Genomic DNA, 15,135 nt, shown 5'->3' with positions numbered 1-15,135 from the left:
TTCATTTTCATTTGTTTTATTATGCTCATACTGTATTAAGGGAGATACAATTTACGCTGAAGGCGTTGCAAATTTTACTCTCGTTATCACACTAGGTCCTTTTTTTTCAGAATATGGCTTTGCCACGCCACCTGACGACAAAAGCTCTGAACGATAATTAATCATGATTAAATAACAATAACTAAAAGAATGCAATACGATCATAAAGTCATGACACATCCTCAAATTGACCAACCTCACTTTCACAATTTATTTTGCCATACAAGCAGATGATTTAAGGACACGAATACCTGGAATTATTATTAAGATTTATCTCTTTAGATTTTCAAGAATTTAAATTTGTTTTATCATCTCAACCACTCTGAACACGCTAGTTTCCTTCCGCTATTTCACATGGATTTAACGGAAACGGTCCTCAATGACTGTGTTTGATGCTGTCGAGACAGCTACACTCACAGCCTGTTTCACGCTCAGAAACCAGCGTCTTAACTCGTCATCGTGGGTTGAAAGGAGACAAGTTTCTGGTGGGAAACAAGTCAAGATATACTACAGAAATGATCCTGTGAAGTATGATCTTAAATGCAATGTTATTTTGCAGAACTCTAAATAAGGTTTGTACGATCAATGAGCTTTGGCGTAAATTACAGTGCATAGATCGATATTTCGGAATATTAAATTGAGATTTGCAATACTTGACGCACACAGTACATACATTGTCAGGTCTTGCATTTTGTTCATTTATTGAAACACCGAGAAGCTCTTTAATAGTTATAGAACAAGTGACGAGACCAATTTTGGACACAATAAAGAATCCGCGTGCTCATCAAATCAATTTATTACAGTAATGTATTATCGATTGAGAGCCCATTTATCAGCTGGGTGTTTGGCGTGCACCTATAATCCTGCTTCGGGGAGGCTTGGTAGAGTGGATGGCTTGAGTTTAGGAGCCCTGTTTCGTGATACCGCATGTTGATCAGGTGCCCGCACTAAGCTTGACATCAGCATGGATCTGCTAGAGGAATCTAGTAGGTGCAGGTTAGCTAAGGAGGAGCGTAGTGGGTCAGGAGGGAAACCTAGCAGCCAAAAGTTCCCGTGTTCGGCAGTAGTGGGATCGTGCCAGTGAGTGGGCGTCATGCAACAGCCTCAACAAAATAGCCAAACCTCTATCTTTTTTTTTGTCGTTAAAACTACCGAGATCAAACAAACATGCGTTCTACAATATATGGTATCATTAATCAAAGTCCCAGCAATACCCTTTTCAACTAATACCTAAAGAATACATTATATTCCATGTCTCATCTAACTTGGGGAGCAAAAATAAAATTACACCATGCCAACAGCATCCCGTATTCCCAAGCGGTCACCCATCCAAGTACTAACGGGACCCGACATAGCTTAACTTCCGGGAGCTGACGAGACCGGGTGAGTTCTATGTGGTATGGCCGTTGACATCAATTCAGTCGCCATTACCCGACCATATTCGCCTCTAAATCTAGTTCTAATGCTTGCTTACTTTCTGTTCGAAATACACACCAACCTTAGCCAAACAAACGAGGACATATAAGTACATTTGTCAATGGACAACCGAATATAAAATTTGATAATATTTCCAAACGCCACTATTTTTGGCTAACTGTCATTTTTAATTTTCTCGTTCCGGGGATGTCCGATCAATGAGCCAACAATCCAAGTGTCATAAGGCTAACGATTGCTTCCCTTACTTAGCTTGCGTTGCATAAGGATCTCAGAGTCAGAGAGATTAGATAGAGCTGCCCGAAGAAACCACCAACGTACAAGCCTCTCGGCTGTGCCGTGCGCTTCGCGCTTTACTTAGCTTGCGTTGCATAAGGATCTCAGAGCCAGAGAGATTAGATAGAGCTGCCCGAAGAAACCACCAACGTACAAGCCTCTCGGCTGTGCCGTGCGCTTCGCGCACGGCGTTTCAAATATCTTTCAGCAACAAAGAGGTTGGAGGACGTCTAGTAGGCAATATCCAGTAAAAAATACGTTCCTTCCATTTTCAACTAATGCCAAAATAATACATTGTAGTCCATGTAGTATCACCCATCTTGGGAAGCACTTCAATTCAATTGGATTCACAAAAATAAAATAATTCCATGCCAACAGCATCCCGTATTCCCAAGCGGTCACCCATCCAAGTACTAACGGGACCCGACATAGCTTAACTTCCGGGAGCTGACGAGACCGGGTGAGTTCTATGTGGTATGGCCGTTGACATTAAACTAGACGCAATTACCCGACCATATTCGCCTCTAATCTATTACTTGTGCTTGAGATTTATCTTTTTGAAATACACACTAATCTTACCAAAACCACCGAAAAACTATCAGTTTGTCATTTTACAAATGTTGTCAGTATGTAGTAGTAGAATATCTTTGTTTCCGCATACAGACGTTTTTAATTTTTCATTTATTCAAAGTGCCCAATCAGAAGACCGGGCGTTAAAAAAATAAGTCATATAGACTCATCAATGCTCCTAACCACGGAAATCTTTAGTAAAAGGCGAAAGATTTATCCGGGTATTGATTAGAAACCAGAGTAAATAACAGTGGTATGCCTTGTATTTATATTCATTTCAAAATTTTGAAGTGCGCTTGTAAGGTTTTTTTTCGAAACATGCGTTTACATATCAAAATCCTTGTGCAATTCTTTATCAATGGGTACAGTTATTTTAAAGTAAATATCATGTATAAAGCTCGTTAACATGTTTTTGAACGAAACAGTTGTGCGCAGTGTTATTTTTGAAAAAAATGAACGATCTTTATGGTACAAGCCCAACACGTAGGTGGTGGGATCAGATGTTTACCCCGACATTCACCCTACAGCGGTTAACAATTTATTGAACTTCCCCTTTAAACATGGTGGAATCTTTTCACCTTGTCATTTGGAATCACCTTTTCAAATATTTTCCCCGTGTTCACAATGTTCCAACTGACTGATATTAATGGCCTTCAGCGAACGAATTAATCAGCCTTGTCTGACGTGCAATACCAACTAAATGGAAACAAAAATCACTTATACGATTTCACTTTCACCGTTTAATGTTATAAACACACTATGCAACACTCCAATTTTTCTAACTGACTGTAATTTTTTTTTTCTTGTACGCTGAAATGCTCCTGATGGAGCTATCAAAAATTGCCGACGACAAAGATTATTTCACTTCATCGTGGCGGGGTATTGGTTAAAGTTTTCAACTAGCAATAATCACACCTCGGGAGACCCTCATTGGTTATGATATTGCCACTGCGCAAAGCTAAATTATAATCAGAAAAGCAAGTCTACTTAAGCATTTGCTGAATTCGTTCTGCTTGGACGTGTTGGACCAACAATTTCGTTCAGAAATATTCATTTAGATTACCCTAGGCAAATTTTAATTTCCATCTCCCATTGGACTAATACCAACAGGGGACAGTTCATTACATACATGAAATAATTTTTGTCTTAATATCGGGTCAAATACTTGAAATTCTGTAAATGTGTATTTTTCTTCCATACATTTCAACAACTTCCTGCACACACAAAAAAAGGGAGGGGGAATTTCAGGTTTTCATTCCAAATTGTTTTTCACATTATGAACTATTGAAGTGAGCGAGCATTACTTTCCAACCAAACAAAATTTATAGTTAATCTGCGTGTTGACGTGAAAAATCAGTTTTCAGTGCCGTGACCAGGATTCGAACCTGGGTTACTACGGATTCATATCTAGTAGGTACCACAACGTAGGGTCCTAACCACTAGACGATCACGGCCAATCCATTGGCCATGATGATTTATATTAAAGTAGCTAAACATGAATTTCATTACTTTGTTGTTTCTTCCCAGAAAGAAAATCTGATGCTTCGCGTATTCCCAAGCGGTCAACCCTACCGTTTACTAACGGGACCAGATTTAGTTCAACTTCCGGCAGATGACAAGAATTTTTCTTACATTTATAGTGTGTTCAGGGAACGGCGCGAACGCAGTCCCCCACTACCAAAAATTGTACTCCCGAGTTAATCACATTTGGATTAATCGCAAGGGTCAGCCCATCCTTAGTGCAATGGAAAGGCCTCGCCCTGGAGGAACCACCTTGGTGATCATGGTTGCCTCTGAGCCAGGTAAGTATGATTGTGGATGCTTTTTCACTTTGTTTAATACTTTGTATACAGCAGAACAATATTGACAAAGAGTGTTCAAGTATTTGACTGACGTTTAGAGAATACCACCCACTTTCTTTCATCGACTTGAATTACGAACTCGAGCAAAATATAGTAAATAAAGCTCAGTATTTATTTCATGGTCTTGATCTTTGCAAATACTTTTCAAGAAACAAATTGCTTGTTTTTTTTCATTTGGTCGTCCAATTGGCAAATAAGAAAATAAGAAAATCGACTTTTCATATGAAAATACACGCATCTTCATATTTTAAAAAAAAACATCACATCGAAAGATGAACAGTACTAATTAGTTAACACAATCAAGTACGTATTTTTTTATGCTTTTCTTGATATTACGAAAAAAATACAATTAGAAAAAATTACAAACATGTCTACATGACAGTTTTGCAATTATACATGGTCTTTTATTATACGGTGCTAAGACAATTTCTGTTTTATTCAATATGTTCTCCCTCATAGAGGGTGAGCCGATCCCGGAGGTACTGCAATACCGGGTCAACCCGTGGCGGGAGCAGTGCAAGCACTGTATTCCCACCGTATGCCAAAAATCAGTTTAATATTCTGGGGTCCATTTGAACCCGTATCAGATATTAAGCTGATAAGAACAGATACTACACTTTGATCTTAGCCAAAAGGCCGAGAAGCGATAATGTTACAAGGATTACTGCCCAAAATAACCACTGAGGTTCAACACATTTCCGGTGGTGTACGAAGAATACTCATATCACTCAAAACATTCAAGAAATGCTATAAAATATTGAGTTGTTCATTTTTCCAGACGCGACCACTTGATGCTTATAAAGTTCATTTTCATTTGTTTTATTATGCTCATACTGTATTAAGGGAGATACAATTTACGCTGAAGGCGTTGCAAATTTTACTCTCGTTATCACACTAGGTCCTTTTTTTTCAGAATATGGCTTTGCCACGCCACCTGACGACAAAAGCTCTGAACGATAATTAATCATGATTAAATAACAATAACTAAAAGAATGCAATACGATCATAAAGTCATGACACATCCTCAAATTGACCAACCTCACTTTCACAATTTATTTTGCCATACAAGCAGATGATTTAAGGACACGAATACCTGGAATTATTATTAAGATTTATCTCTTTAGATTTTCAAGAATTTAAATTTGTTTTATCATCTCAACCACTCTGAACACGCTAGTTTCCTTCCGCTATTTCACATGGATTTAACGGAAACGGTCCTCAATGACTGTGTTTGATGCTGTCGAGACAGCTACACTCACAGCCTGTTTCACGCTCAGAAACCAGCGTCTTAACTCGTCATCGTGGGTTGAAAGGAGACAAGTTTCTGGTGGGAAACAAGTCAAGATATACTACAGAAATGATCCTGTGAAGTATGATCTTAAATGCAATGTTATTTTGCAGAACTCTAAATAAGGTTTGTACGATCAATGAGCTTTGGCGTAAATTACAGTGCATAGATCGATATTTCGGAATATTAAATTGAGATTTGCAATACTTGACGCACACAGTACATACATTGTCAGGTCTTGCATTTTGTTCATTTATTGAAACACCGAGAAGCTCTTTAATAGTTATAGAACAAGTGACGAGACCAATTTTGGACACAATAAAGAATCCGCGTGCTCATCAAATCAATTTATTACAGTAATGTATTATCGATTGAGAGCCCATTTATCAGCTGGGTGTTTGGCGTGCACCTATAATCCTGCTTCGGGGAGGCTTGGTAGAGTGGATGGCTTGAGTTTAGGAGCCCTGTTTCGTGATACCGCATGTTGATCAGGTGCCCGCACTAAGCTTGACATCAGCATGGATCTGCTAGAGGAATCTAGTAGGTGCAGGTTAGCTAAGGAGGAGCGTAGTGGGTCAGGAGGGAAACCTAGCAGCCAAAAGTTCCCGTGTTCGGCAGTAGTGGGATCGTGCCAGTGAGTGGGCGTCATGCAACAGCCTCAACAAAATAGCCAAACCTCTATCTTTTTTTTTGTCGTTAAAACTACCGAGATCAAACAAACATGCGTTCTACAATATATGGTATCATTAATCAAAGTCCCAGCAATACCCTTTTCAACTAATACCTAAAGAATACATTATATTCCATGTCTCATCTAACTTGGGGAGCAAAAATAAAATTACACCATGCCAACAGCATCCCGTATTCCCAAGCGGTCACCCATCCAAGTACTAACGGGACCCGACATAGCTTAACTTCCGGGAGCTGACGAGACCGGGTGAGTTCTATGTGGTATGGCCGTTGACATCAATTCAGTCGCCATTACCCGACCATATTCGCCTCTAAATCTAGTTCTAATGCTTGCTTACTTTCTGTTCGAAATACACACCAACCTTAGCCAAACAAACGAGGACATATAAGTACATTTGTCAATGGACAACCGAATATAAAATTTGATAATATTTCCAAACGCCACTATTTTTGGCTAACTGTCATTTTTAATTTTCTCGTTCCGGGGATGTCCGATCAATGAGCCAACAATCCAAGTGTCATAAGGCTAACGATTGCTTCCCTTACTTAGCTTGCGTTGCATAAGGATCTCAGAGTCAGAGAGATTAGATAGAGCTGCCCGAAGAAACCACCAACGTACAAGCCTCTCGGCTGTGCCGTGCGCTTCGCGCTTTACTTAGCTTGCGTTGCATAAGGATCTCAGAGCCAGAGAGATTAGATAGAGCTGCCCGAAGAAACCACCAACGTACAAGCCTCTCGGCTGTGCCGTGCGCTTCGCGCACGGCGTTTCAAATATCTTTCAGCAACAAAGAGGTTGGAGGACGTCTAGTAGCCTCTCGGCTGTGCCGTGCGCTTCGCGCACGGCGTTTCAAATATCTTTCAGCAACAAAGAGGTTGGAGGACGTCTAGTAGGCAATATCCAGTAAAAAATACGTTCCTTCCATTTTCAACTAATGCCAAAATAATACATTGTAGTCCATGTAGTATCACCCATCTTGGGAAGCACTTCAATTCAATTGGATTCACAAAAATAAAATAATTCCATGCCAACAGCATCCCGTATTCCCAAGCGGTCACCCATCCAAGTACTAACGGGACCCGACATAGCTTAACTTCCGGGAGCTGACGAGACCGGGTGAGTTCTATGTGGTATGGCCGTTGACATTAAACTAGACGCAATTACCCGACCATATTCGCCTCTAATCTATTACTTGTGCTTGAGATTTATCTTTTTGAAATACACACTAATCTTACCAAAACCACCGAAAAACTATCAGTTTGTCATTTTACAAATGTTGTCAGTATGTAGTAGTAGAATATCCTTGTTTCCGCATACAGACGTTTTTAATTTTTCATTTATTCAAAGTGCCCAATCAGAAGACCGGGCGTTAAAAAAATAAGTCATATAGACTCATCAATGCTCCTAACCACGGAAATCTTTAGTAAAAGGCGAAAGATTTATCCGGGTATTGATTAGAAACCAGAGTAAATAACAGTGGTATGCCTTGTATTTATATTCATTTCAAAATTTTGAAGTGCGCTTGTAAGGTTTTTTTTCGAAACATGCGTTTACATATCAAAATCCTTGTGCAATTCTTTATCAATGGGTACAGTTATTTTAAAGTAAATATCATGTATAAAGCTCGTTAACATGTTTTTGAACGAAACAGTTGTGCGCAGTGTTATTTTTGAAAAAAATGAACGATCTTTATGGTACAAGCCCAACACGTAGGTGGTGGGATCAGATGTTTACCCCGACATTCACCCTACAGCGGTTAACAATTTATTGAACTTCCCCTTTAAACATGGTGGAATCTTTTCACCTTGTCATTTGGAATCACCTTTTCAAATATTTTCCCCGTGTTCACAATGTTCCAACTGACTGATATTAATGGCCTTCAGCGAACGAATTAATCAGCCTTGTCTGACGTGCAATACCAACTAAATGGAAACAAAAATCACTTATACGATTTCACTTTCACCGTTTAATGTTATAAACACACTATGCAACACTCCAATTTTTCTAACTGACTGTAATTTTTTTTTTCTTGTACGCTGAAATGCTCCTGATGGAGCTATCAAAAATTGCCGACGACAAAGATTATTTCACTTCATCGTGGCGGGGTATTGGTTAAAGTTTTCAACTAGCAATAATCACACCTCGGGAGACCCTCATTGGTTATGATATTGCCACTGCGCAAAGCTAAATTATAATCAGAAAAGCAAGTTTACTTAAGCATTTGCTGAATTCGTTCTGCTTGGACGTGTTGGACCAACAATTTCGTTCAGAAATATTCATTTAGATTACCCTAGGCAAATTTTAATTTCCATCTCCCATTGGACTAATACCAACAGGGGACAGTTCATTACATACATGAAATAATTTTTGTCTTAATATCGGGTCAAATACTTGAAATTCTGTAAATGTGTATTTTTCTTCCATACATTTCAACAACTTCCTGCACACACAAAAAAAGGGAGGGGGAATTTCAGGTTTTCATTCCAAATTGTTTTTCACATTATGAACTATTGAAGTGAGCGAGCATTACTTTCCAACCAAACAAAATTTATAGTTAATCTGCGTGTTGACGTGAAAAATCAGTTTTCAGTGCCGTGACCAGGATTCGAACCTGGGTTACTACGGATTCATATCTAGTAGGTACCACAACGTAGGGTCCTAACCACTAGACGATCACGGCCAATCCATTGGCCATGATGATTTATATTAAAGTAGCTAAACATGAATTTCATTACTTTGTTGTTTCTTCCCAGAAAGAAAATCTGATGCTTCGCGTATTCCCAAGCGGTCAACCCTACCGTTTACTAACGGGACCAGATTTAGTTCAACTTCCGGCAGATGACAAGAATTTTTCTTACATTTATAGTGTGTTCAGGGAACGGCGCGAACGCAGTCCCCCACTACCAAAAATTGTACTCCCGAGTTAATCACATTTGGATTAATCGCAAGGGTCAGCCCATCCTTAGTGCAATGGAAAGGCCTCGCCCTGGAGGAACCACCTTGGTGATCATGGTTGCCTCTGAGCCAGGTAAGTATGATTGTGGATGCTTTTTCACTTTGTTTAATACTTTGTATACAGCAGAACAATATTGACAAAGAGTGTTCAAGTATTTGACTGACGTTTAGAGAATACCACCCACTTTCTTTCATCGACTTGAATTACGAACTCGAGCAAAATATAGTAAATAAAGCTCAGTATTTATTTCATGGTCTTGATCTTTGCAAATACTTTTCAAGAAACAAATTGCTTGTTTTTTTTCATTTGGTCGTCCAATTGGCAAATAAGAAAATAAGAAAATCGACTTTTCATATGAAAATACACGCATCTTCATATTTAAAAAAAAAACATCACATCGAAAGATGAACAGTACTAATTAGTTAACACAATCAAGTACGTATTTTTTTATGCTTTTCTTGATATTACGAAAAAAATACAATTAGAAAAAATTACAAACATGTCTACATGACAGTTTTGCAATTATACATGGTCTTTTATTATACGGTGCTAAGACAATTTCTGTTTTATTCAATATGTTCTCCCTCATAGAGGGTGAGCCGATCCCGGAGGTACTGCAATACCGGGTCAACCCGTGGCGGGAGCAGTGCAAGCACTGTATTCCCACCGTATGCCAAAAATCAGTTTAATATTCTGGGGTCCATTTGAACCCGTATCAGATATTAAGCTGATAAGAACAGATACTACACTTTGATCTTAGCCAAAAGGCCGAGAAGCGATAATGTTACAAGGATTACTGCCCAAAATAACCACTGAGGTTCAACACATTTCCGGTGGTGTACGAAGAATACTCATATCACTCAAAACATTCAAGAAATGCTATAAAATATTGAGTTGTTCATTTTTCCAGACGCGACCACTTGATGCTTATAAAGTTCATTTTCATTTGTTTTATTATGCTCATACTGTATTAAGGGAGATACAATTTACGCTGAAGGCGTTGCAAATTTTACTCTCGTTATCACACTAGGTCCTTTTTTTTCAGAATATGGCTTTGCCACGCCACCTGACGACAAAAGCTCTGAACGATAATTAATCATGATTAAATAACAATAACTAAAAGAATGCAATACGATCATAAAGTCATGACACATCCTCAAATTGACCAACCTCACTTTCACAATTTATTTTGCCATACAAGCAGATGATTTAAGGACACGAATACCTGGAATTATTATTAAGATTTATCTCTTTAGATTTTCAAGAATTTAAATTTGTTTTATCATCTCAACCACTCTGAACACGCTAGTTTCCTTCCGCTATTTCACATGGATTTAACGGAAACGGTCCTCAATGACTGTGTTTGATGCTGTCGAGACAGCTACACTCACAGCCTGTTTCACGCTCAGAAACCAGCGTCTTAACTCGTCATCGTGGGTTGAAAGGAGACAAGTTTCTGGTGGGAAACAAGTCAAGATATACTACAGAAATGATCCTGTGAAGTATGATCTTAAATGCAATGTTATTTTGCAGAACTCTAAATAAGGTTTGTACGATCAATGAGCTTTGGCGTAAATTACAGTGCATAGATCGATATTTCGGAATATTAAATTGAGATTTGCAATACTTGACGCACACAGTACATACATTGTCAGGTCTTGCATTTTGTTCATTTATTGAAACACCGAGAAGCTCTTTAATAGTTATAGAACAAGTGACGAGACCAATTTTGGACACAATAAAGAATCCGCGTGCTCATCAAATCAATTTATTACAGTAATGTATTATCGATTGAGAGCCCATTTATCAGCTGGGTGTTTGGCGTGCACCTATAATCCTGCTTCGGGGAGGCTTGGTAGAGTGGATGGCTTGAGTTTAGGAGCCCTGTTTCGTGATACCGCATGTTGATCAGGTGCCCGCACTAAGCTTGACATCAGCATGGATCTGCTAGAGGAATCTAGTAGGTGCAGGTTAGCTAAGGAGGAGCGTAGTGGGTCAGGAGGGAAACCTAGCAGCCAAAAGTTCCCGTGTTCGGCAGTAGTGGGATCGTGCCAGTGAGTGGGCGTCATGCAACAGCCTCAACAAAATAGCCAAACCTCTATCTTTTTTTTTGTCGTTAAAACTACCGAGATCAAACAAACATGCGTTCTACAATATATGGTATCATTAATCAAAGTCCCAGCAATACCCTTTTCAACTAATACCTAAAGAATACATTATATTCCATGTCTCATCTAACTTGGGGAGCAAAAATAAAATTACACCATGCCAACAGCATCCCGTATTCCCAAGCGGTCACCCATCCAAGTACTAACGGGACCCGACATAGCTTAACTTCCGGGAGCTGACGAGACCGGGTGAGTTCTATGTGGTATGGCCGTTGACATCAATTCAGTCGCCATTACCCGACCATATTCGCCTCTAAATCTAGTTCTAATGCTTGCTTACTTTCTGTTCGAAATACACACCAACCTTAGCCAAACAAACGAGGACATATAAGTACATTTGTCAATGGACAACCGAATATAAAATTTGATAATATTTCCAAACGCCACTATTTTTGGCTAACTGTCATTTTTAATTTTCTCGTTCCGGGGATGTCCGATCAATGAGCCAACAATCCAAGTGTCATAAGGCTAACGATTGCTTCCCTTACTTAGCTTGCGTTGCATAAGGATCTCAGAGTCAGAGAGATTAGATAGAGCTGCCCGAAGAAACCACCAACGTACAAGCCTCTCGGCTGTGCCGTGCGCTTCGCGCTTTACTTAGCTTGCGTTGCATAAGGATCTCAGAGCCAGAGAGATTAGATAGAGCTGCCCGAAGAAACCACCAACGTACAAGCCTCTCGGCTGTGCCGTGCGCTTCGCGCACGGCGTTTCAAATATCTTTCAGCAACAAAGAGGTTGGAGGACGTCTAGTAGCCTCTCGGCTGTGCCGTGCGCTTCGCGCACGGCGTTTCAAATATCTTTCAGCAACAAAGAGGTTGGAGGACGTCTAGTAGGCAATATCCAGTAAAAAATACGTTCCTTCCATTTTCAACTAATGCCAAAATAATACATTGTAGTCCATGTAGTATCACCCATCTTGGGAAGCACTTCAATTCAATTGGATTCACAAAAATAAAATAATTCCATGCCAACAGCATCCCGTATTCCCAAGCGGTCACCCATCCAAGTACTAACGGGACCCGACATAGCTTAACTTCCGGGAGCTGACGAGACCGGGTGAGTTCTATGTGGTATGGCCGTTGACATTAAACTAGACGCAATTACCCGACCATATTCGCCTCTAATCTATTACTTGTGCTTGAGATTTATCTTTTTGAAATACACACTAATCTTACCAAAACCACCGAAAAACTATCAGTTTGTCATTTTACAAATGTTGTCAGTATGTAGTAGTAGAATATCTTTGTTTCCGCATACAGACGTTTTTAATTTTTCATTTATTCAAAGTGCCCAATCAGAAGACCGGGCGTTAAAAAAATAAGTCATATAGACTCATCAATGCTCCTAACCACGGAAATCTTTAGTAAAAGGCGAAAGATTTATCCGGGTATTGATTAGAAACCAGAGTAAATAACAGTGGTATGCCTTGTATTTATATTCATTTCAAAATTTTGAAGTGCGCTTGTAAGGTTTTTTTTCGAAACATGCGTTTACATATCAAAATCCTTGTGCAATTCTTTATCAATGGGTACAGTTATTTTAAAGTAAATATCATGTATAAAGCTCGTTAACATGTTTTTGAACGAAACAGTTGTGCGCAGTGTTATTTTTGAAAAAAATGAACGATCTTTATGGTACAAGCCCAACACGTAGGTGGTGGGATCAGATGTTTACCCCGACATTCACCCTACAGCGGTTAACAATTTATTGAACTTCCCCTTTAAACATGGTGGAATCTTTTCACCTTGTCATTTGGAATCACCTTTTCAAATATTTTCCCCGTGTTCACAATGTTCCAACTGACTGATATTAATGGCCTTCAGCGAACGAATTAATCAGCCTTGTCTGACGTGCAATACCAACTAAATGGAAACAAAAATCACTTATACGATTTCACTTTCACCGTTTAATGTTATAAACACACTATGCAACACTCCAATTTTTCTAACTGACTGTAATTTTTTTTTTCTTGTACGCTGAAATGCTCCTGATGGAGCTATCAAAAATTGCCGACGACAAAGATTATTTCACTTCATCGTGGCGGGGTATTGGTTAAAGTTTTCAACTAGCAATAATCACACCTCGGGAGACCCTCATTGGTTATGATATTGCCACTGCGCAAAGCTAAATTATAATCAGAAAAGCAAGTCTACTTAAGCATTTGCTGAATTCGTTCTGCTTGGACGTGTTGGACCAACAATTTCGTTCAGAAATATTCATTTAGATTACCCTAGGCAAATTTTAATTTCCATCTCCCATTGGACTAATACCAACAGGGGACAGTTCATTACATACATGAAATAATTTTTGTCTTAATATCGGGTCAAATACTTGAAATTCTGTAAATGTGTATTTTTCTTCCATACATTTCAACAACTTCCTGCACACACAAAAAAAGGGAGGGGGAATTTCAGGTTTTCATTCCAAATTGTTTTTCACATTATGAACTATTGAAGTGAGCGAGCATTACTTTCCAACCAAACAAAATTTATAGTTAATCTGCGTGTTGACGTGAAAAATCAGTTTTCAGTGCCGTGACCAGGATTCGAACCTGGGTTACTACGGATTCATATCTAGTAGGTACCACAACGTAGGGTCCTAACCACTAGACGATCACGGCCAATCCATTGGCCATGATGATTTATATTAAAGTAGCTAAACATGAATTTCATTACTTTGTTGTTTCTTCCCAGAAAGAAAATCTGATGCTTCGCGTATTCCCAAGCGGTCAACCCTACCGTTTACTAACGGGACCAGATTTAGTTCAACTTCCGGCAGATGACAAGAATTTTTCTTACATTTATAGTGTGTTCAGGGAACGGCGCGAACGCAGTCCCCCACTACCAAAAATTGTACTCCCGAGTTAATCACATTTGGATTAATCGCAAGGGTCAGCCCATCCTTAGTGCAATGGAAAGGCCTCGCCCTGGAGGAACCACCTTGGTGATCATGGTTGCCTCTGAGCCAGGTAAGTATGATTGTGGATGCTTTTTCACTTTGTTTAATACTTTGTATACAGCAGAACAATATTGACAAAGAGTGTTCAAGTATTTGACTGACGTTTAGAGAATACCACCCACTTTCTTTCATCGACTTGAATTACGAACTCGAGCAAAATATAGTAAATAAAGCTCAGTATTTATTTCATGGTCTTGATCTTTGCAAATACTTTTCAAGAAACAAATTGCTTGTTTTTTTTCATTTGGTCGTCCAATTGGCAAATAAGAAAATAAGAAAATCGACTTTTCATATGAAAATACACGCATCTTCATATTTAAAAAAAAAACATCACATCGAAAGATGAACAGTACTAATTAGTTAACACAATCAAGTACGTATTTTTTTATGCTTTTCTTGATATTACGAAAAAAATACAATTAGAAAAAATTACAAACATGTCTACATGACAGTTTTGCAATTATACATGGTCTTTTATTATACGGTGCTAAGACAATTTCTGTTTTATTCAATATGTTCTCCCTCATAGAGGGTGAGCCGATCCCGGAGGTACTGCAATACCGGGTCAACCCGTGGCGGGAGCAGTGCAAGCACTGTATTCCCACCGTATGCCAAAAATCAGTTTAATATTCTGGGGTCCATTTGAACCCGTATCAGATATTAAGCTGATAAGAACAGATTTTATGCATTGTATTTTCCAAAGGACTGGGAATAAACATATATACAATGATTTATTTTAATTGAGTTTGAAGGGAAAAAGTACGCGAGACGACGTGTCAACGCTACGTTAAAAAACCCTTAGTTTGAGGAAGAGGGAGGACTTGCGCCCTCTTCTGCTTCTTCTTCTTCGGGTTCGGGATCGCTTGCTTCGGTCTGGTATGCCAGGTGTTTGGCTA

The 15,135-nt window shown here is 39.1% G+C and overlaps 24 non-coding genes across 24 annotated transcripts; all 24 read right to left on the bottom strand.

The window, feature by feature from the left end:
* Positions 1-355: 355 nt before the first annotated feature.
* LOC124319164 lies at positions 356-577 on the bottom strand. Its single transcript, XR_006912862.1, has one exon. It is a non-coding gene; the product is annotated as a small nucleolar RNA U3 (small nucleolar RNA).
* A 754-nt stretch (positions 578-1,331) lies between these two features.
* LOC124319141 lies at positions 1,332-1,450 on the bottom strand. The gene has a single exon (XR_006912836.1). It is a non-coding gene; the product is annotated as a 5S ribosomal RNA (ribosomal RNA).
* Positions 1,451-2,118: 668 nt separating this feature from the next.
* Positions 2,119-2,237, bottom strand: LOC124319140. Its single transcript, XR_006912835.1, has one exon. It is a non-coding gene; the product is annotated as a 5S ribosomal RNA (ribosomal RNA).
* A 203-nt stretch (positions 2,238-2,440) lies between these two features.
* On the bottom strand, positions 2,441-2,563 carry LOC124319178. Its single transcript, XR_006912877.1, has one exon. It is a non-coding gene; the product is annotated as a U5 spliceosomal RNA (small nuclear RNA).
* A 574-nt stretch (positions 2,564-3,137) lies between these two features.
* LOC124319172 lies at positions 3,138-3,279 on the bottom strand. The gene has a single exon (XR_006912870.1). It is a non-coding gene; the product is annotated as a U4 spliceosomal RNA (small nuclear RNA).
* A 404-nt stretch (positions 3,280-3,683) lies between these two features.
* On the bottom strand, positions 3,684-3,773 carry Trnah-gug. Its single transcript is given in 2 exon segments — positions 3,684-3,718; positions 3,737-3,773. It is a non-coding gene; the product is annotated as a tRNA-His (tRNA).
* Positions 3,774-3,965: 192 nt separating this feature from the next.
* LOC124319149 lies at positions 3,966-4,129 on the bottom strand. Its single transcript, XR_006912845.1, has one exon. It is a non-coding gene; the product is annotated as a U1 spliceosomal RNA (small nuclear RNA).
* Positions 4,130-4,638: 509 nt separating this feature from the next.
* Positions 4,639-4,829, bottom strand: LOC124319153. Its single transcript, XR_006912850.1, has one exon. It is a non-coding gene; the product is annotated as a U2 spliceosomal RNA (small nuclear RNA).
* A 510-nt stretch (positions 4,830-5,339) lies between these two features.
* On the bottom strand, positions 5,340-5,561 carry LOC124319163. The gene has a single exon (XR_006912861.1). It is a non-coding gene; the product is annotated as a small nucleolar RNA U3 (small nucleolar RNA).
* Positions 5,562-6,315: 754 nt separating this feature from the next.
* On the bottom strand, positions 6,316-6,434 carry LOC124319138. Its single transcript, XR_006912834.1, has one exon. It is a non-coding gene; the product is annotated as a 5S ribosomal RNA (ribosomal RNA).
* Positions 6,435-7,182: 748 nt separating this feature from the next.
* LOC124319137 lies at positions 7,183-7,301 on the bottom strand. Its single transcript, XR_006912833.1, has one exon. It is a non-coding gene; the product is annotated as a 5S ribosomal RNA (ribosomal RNA).
* A 203-nt stretch (positions 7,302-7,504) lies between these two features.
* Positions 7,505-7,627, bottom strand: LOC124319177. The gene has a single exon (XR_006912876.1). It is a non-coding gene; the product is annotated as a U5 spliceosomal RNA (small nuclear RNA).
* A 574-nt stretch (positions 7,628-8,201) lies between these two features.
* On the bottom strand, positions 8,202-8,343 carry LOC124319171. Its single transcript, XR_006912869.1, has one exon. It is a non-coding gene; the product is annotated as a U4 spliceosomal RNA (small nuclear RNA).
* A 404-nt stretch (positions 8,344-8,747) lies between these two features.
* On the bottom strand, positions 8,748-8,837 carry Trnah-gug. Its single transcript is given in 2 exon segments — positions 8,748-8,782; positions 8,801-8,837. It is a non-coding gene; the product is annotated as a tRNA-His (tRNA).
* A 192-nt stretch (positions 8,838-9,029) lies between these two features.
* Positions 9,030-9,193, bottom strand: LOC124319148. The gene has a single exon (XR_006912844.1). It is a non-coding gene; the product is annotated as a U1 spliceosomal RNA (small nuclear RNA).
* A 509-nt stretch (positions 9,194-9,702) lies between these two features.
* On the bottom strand, positions 9,703-9,893 carry LOC124319152. The gene has a single exon (XR_006912849.1). It is a non-coding gene; the product is annotated as a U2 spliceosomal RNA (small nuclear RNA).
* A 510-nt stretch (positions 9,894-10,403) lies between these two features.
* On the bottom strand, positions 10,404-10,625 carry LOC124319162. The gene has a single exon (XR_006912860.1). It is a non-coding gene; the product is annotated as a small nucleolar RNA U3 (small nucleolar RNA).
* A 754-nt stretch (positions 10,626-11,379) lies between these two features.
* Positions 11,380-11,498, bottom strand: LOC124319136. Its single transcript, XR_006912832.1, has one exon. It is a non-coding gene; the product is annotated as a 5S ribosomal RNA (ribosomal RNA).
* Positions 11,499-12,246: 748 nt separating this feature from the next.
* Positions 12,247-12,365, bottom strand: LOC124319135. Its single transcript, XR_006912831.1, has one exon. It is a non-coding gene; the product is annotated as a 5S ribosomal RNA (ribosomal RNA).
* Positions 12,366-12,568: 203 nt separating this feature from the next.
* On the bottom strand, positions 12,569-12,691 carry LOC124319176. Its single transcript, XR_006912875.1, has one exon. It is a non-coding gene; the product is annotated as a U5 spliceosomal RNA (small nuclear RNA).
* A 574-nt stretch (positions 12,692-13,265) lies between these two features.
* On the bottom strand, positions 13,266-13,407 carry LOC124319169. Its single transcript, XR_006912868.1, has one exon. It is a non-coding gene; the product is annotated as a U4 spliceosomal RNA (small nuclear RNA).
* Positions 13,408-13,811: 404 nt separating this feature from the next.
* Trnah-gug lies at positions 13,812-13,901 on the bottom strand. The gene is given in 2 exon segments: positions 13,812-13,846; positions 13,865-13,901. It is a non-coding gene; the product is annotated as a tRNA-His (tRNA).
* A 192-nt stretch (positions 13,902-14,093) lies between these two features.
* Positions 14,094-14,257, bottom strand: LOC124319147. Its single transcript, XR_006912843.1, has one exon. It is a non-coding gene; the product is annotated as a U1 spliceosomal RNA (small nuclear RNA).
* A 509-nt stretch (positions 14,258-14,766) lies between these two features.
* On the bottom strand, positions 14,767-14,952 carry LOC124319155. Its single transcript, XR_006912853.1, has one exon. It is a non-coding gene; the product is annotated as a U2 spliceosomal RNA (small nuclear RNA).
* Positions 14,953-15,135: the final 183 nt, after the last annotated feature.

The sequence above is a fragment of the Daphnia pulicaria genome, unplaced genomic scaffold (assembly GCF_021234035.1).
Source record: "Daphnia pulicaria isolate SC F1-1A unplaced genomic scaffold, SC_F0-13Bv2 h1tg000132l, whole genome shotgun sequence".
NCBI lineage: Eukaryota > Metazoa > Arthropoda > Branchiopoda > Diplostraca > Daphniidae > Daphnia > Daphnia pulicaria.
The sequence above is the reverse complement of the archived record's forward strand: the minus strand, read 5'-3'. Positions and strand labels throughout refer to the sequence as shown.